Source organism: Berghia stephanieae, unplaced genomic scaffold, assembly GCF_034508935.2.
Source record: "Berghia stephanieae isolate SIO BIC M18660-M18661 unplaced genomic scaffold, UCSD_Bste_1.3 scaffold6050, whole genome shotgun sequence".
NCBI lineage: Eukaryota > Metazoa > Mollusca > Gastropoda > Nudibranchia > Aeolidiidae > Berghia > Berghia stephanieae.
Window position 1 is genome coordinate 1,188 of NW_027627568.1, and position 3,879 is coordinate 5,066.

The window sequence follows — 3,879 nt, forward strand, 5'->3', positions numbered from 1 at the left end:
CTTTACCACGCGTCTACAGCCAACAGCAACACTTAGCGTGCAGAGCGGACACGACAGACGAGAAAACACTACCACGCCAGTTTCGTTTTACATCTGATTACGGGAAGAATGCGAGTAAAACCTTTCTATCGAGTACTCAACTAATGCGCCGAGCCAGCAATCGTGCTCAAAGCGCTTACAACGCGTCTACAGCCAACAGCAACACTTAGCGTGCAGAGCGGGACACGACAGACGAGAAAACACTACTCACGGCCAGGTATTCGTTTTACATCTGATTACGGGAAGAATGCGAGTAAGAACCTTTCTATCGATACTCAACTATGCGCCGAGCCAGCAATCGTGCTCAAAGCGCTTTACAACGCGTCTACCAACAGCAACACTACGTGCAGCAGCGGACACGACAGGAACGAAAAACACTACTCACGCCAGTATTCGTTTACATCTGATTACGGAGAGAATGCGAGTAAAGAACCTTCTATCGATACTCAACTATGCGCCGAGCCAGCAATCGTCTCAAAGCCTTTACAACGCCTACAGCCACAGCAACACTTACGTGCAGAGCGGGCACGACAGGACGAGAAAACACTACTCACGCCAGGTATTCGTTTTACATCTGATTACGGGAAGAATGCGAGTAAAGAACCTTTCTATCGAGTACTCAACTATGCGCCGAGCCAGCAATCGCTCAAAGCGCTTAACAACGCGTCTACAGCCAACAGCAACATCTTCGCAGAGCGGACACGACAGACGGAAAACACTACTCACGGCCAGTATTCGTTTTACATCTGATTACGGGAGAGAATGCGAGTAAAGAACCTTTCTATCGAGTACTCAACTAGTCCCGAGCCAGGCAATCGTGCTCAAAGCGCTTTACACAACGCGTCTACAGCCAACAGCAACACTTACGTGCAGAGCGGACACGACAGACGAGAAAACACTACTCACGGCCAGTATTCGTTTTACATCTGATACGGAAGATGCGAGTAAAGAACCTTTCTATCGAGTACTCAACTATCGCCGAGCAGCATCGTCTCAAAGGCTTACAACGCGTCTACAGCCAACAGCAACACTCTACGTGCAAGCGACACGACAGACAACGAGAAAACACTACTACAGTATTTCTTCGATACGGGAAAGCGAGAAAGTTTAAGTACTAGCGACCGAATTTTAAAATGCGGTCCCTCGCAAAGCCTATTAAGAAGAAAAAAAACAAACAAAAATCCCCCCAATATTAAAAATAATAAATAATAAAAAAGTACAGTTGCGAATTCTGCTTCGCAAAAGGCGAGTAAGAATCGAAAAAAAAAAAAAAAAAAAAAAGAGAGAGAAGAGAGAGAGAGAGAAGAGAAGAGAGAGAGAGAGAGAGAAGAGAGAGAAGAGGAAGAGAGAGAGAAAATGCGCGCAATGTCAACAGTAGCGCAGCGCACGAATGCTACAAAATGCAGTTGCGAATTGCGCTTCGCAGAGGTCAATTCAATGAGGACCCAAATTAAAAAAAAAAAAATAAATTTAATGCGCAAAACGAAAACTAGCGCAGCGACCAGATATGTTTAAAATATAGTTGGCGAATTCCGCTTCGCAGAAGCCTATTAAGGACCGAAAAAAAAAAAAAAAAATTAGAAAAAAAAAAAGAAATAAAAAAAAAAAAAAAACAGTTGGCGAATCCCGCTTCGCAGAAGCCTATTAAGGACAAAAATAAAATGCATTGGCGAATTCCGCTTCGCAGAAGCCTTAAAGACAAAATAAAATGCAGTTGGCGAATTCCGCTTCTCAAAGTCTATTAAGGACTGAATAAAATGCAGTTGGCGAATTCCGCTTCGCAGAAGCCTGGTAAAGGACAAAATAAAATGCAGTTGCGAATTCCGCTTCGCAGAAGCCTATTAAGGACTAAATGAAATGCATTGGCGAATTCCGCTTCGCAGAAGCCTATTAAGGACTAAATGAAATGCAGTTGGCGAATTCCGCTTCTCAGAAGCCTATTAAGGGACAATGGCGAATCCCGCTTCTCAGAAGTCTATTAAGGACTAAATAAAATGCAGTTGGCGAATTCCGCTTCGCAGAAGCCTATTAAGGGACTGACAGGAAGGAAAAAACAAAATTGAAAAAAAAAAAAAAAAAAAAAAAAAATGCAGTTGGCGAATTCTACTTCGCAGACAGCAAAGAAGGAAAACTAAAAGTGCCTCTGGACGGATTAGTGCCTCTGGACGGATTAGTGCCTCTGACGGACTAGTGCCTCTGGACGATTAGTGCCTCTGGACGGATTATGCCTCTGGACAGGTGGAGAAAAAAAAATTCTCCAAGTTCTAGGAGATAGAACTTTGAAGAAGAAGTAAAGTAAAGTAAAGTAAATGTATTTATACGTGTTATGACACTCTCGCACCCGCCGCCGCCGCGCGCCGCACCGCCAGCATGCCGAGCCGAGCAAGCAAGGACTCGAAGGCTGGCCGATCGGGCCGGCCGTGCCGTGCCGGTGAAAGTGGCCGAGACAAACCCTGCTGGAGGAAAATCTCAGCGTCCGGGCTTAGTCTCAACGGATCGCCGTACCAGACAGCTCTAAACGCTTACAACACCCCGACGAATACATGTGGTCCGCACGCGATTCTTGCCCCTAACGACGTGGATATACCGACCCAGCCACGCGCACCACAGATCTAGCGCGCGTGACGAGCGGGCCGGTCACGGCACTAGCCGACGAACCCGAGGTTGCCGGCTTAATGTTGCCTGCACGCTCAGGCCCTAGCTAAGCTCACCCTTGCTCACCGGCGGGTTCCGACTTAGAGGCGTTCAGTCGTACTCCCACGGACGTAGCCTGGCGCCATCGGCCTGACGACCGACGCGCGAACCAGAGTCCGAACTCACCGTTCCTCTCGTACTGAGCAAGATTACCGTGCAAGGGCGCTTCATCAGTAGGATAAAACTAACCTGTCTCACGACGGTCTAAACCCAGCTCACGTTCCCTGTTGGCGGTGAACAATCCGACACTTGGCGAATTCTGCTTCGCAATGATAGGAAGAGCCGACATCGAAGGATCAATCAGCGACGTCGCTATGAACGCTTGGCCGCCACAAGCCATTATCCCTGTGGTAACTTTTCTGACACCTCTCGCTTGAAACTCCCAACGTCGAAAGGATCGATAGGCCACGCTTTCACGGCCAGTATTCGTACTGAAAATCCTGGTCGAGCAGCATTTGCCCTTTTGCTCTACGCGAGGTTTCCGTCCTCGCTGAGCCCGCCTTGGACACCTTCGCTGCGCTTTAGAAGATGTACCGCCCCAGTCAAACTCCCCGTCCGAGGCTGTCCCCGGCAGGTCGCTGTCGCCGTCGTGACCGCGTCGGGGGAGTCGGTGGACTCCCCGAGCCCGACGCGACGGCGGCTTGACGTCTGAACCTCGTACGCCTCCTACCTGCAAGAAGGCGCCGAGTCCCCACTCCGTCGGTAAGTGGAGGTCCCGCGGGGTAGCGGTATTTCACTGTCGCGCCCGAAGACGCTACCGCCTATGCACACCCCCCACGCTCCTCCACAGAGTCGGACTAGAGTCAAGCTCGACAGGTCTTCTTTCCCCGCTGATTTCACCAAGCCCGTTCCCTTGGCTGTGATTTCGCCGGGCGTAGATAGGGACAGTGGGAATCTCGTTAATCCGTTCGTGCGCGTCGCTAATTAGACGACGAGGCATTTGGCTACCTTAAGAGAGTCATAGTTACTCCCGCCGTTTACCCGCGCTTATGCGAATCTCTTCACTTTGACATTCTGAGCACTGGCAGAAATCACGTCCCGTAAACAACCTTTTCAGGCTGTCGAGACGCTCTGTTTTAATTAGACATCGGATTCCCCCTGTCCGTGACAGTTCTGAGACAGCGTGAGTCGAGGTCGCGTCGGTTG

The 3,879-nt window shown here is 49.5% G+C and overlaps 1 pseudogene; it reads right to left on the reverse strand.

The window, feature by feature from the left end:
* Nucleotides 1–2,501: 2,501 nt before the first annotated feature.
* LOC144962110 (large subunit ribosomal RNA) lies at nucleotides 2,502–3,879 on the reverse strand (annotated as a pseudogene; the record flags this gene model as incomplete).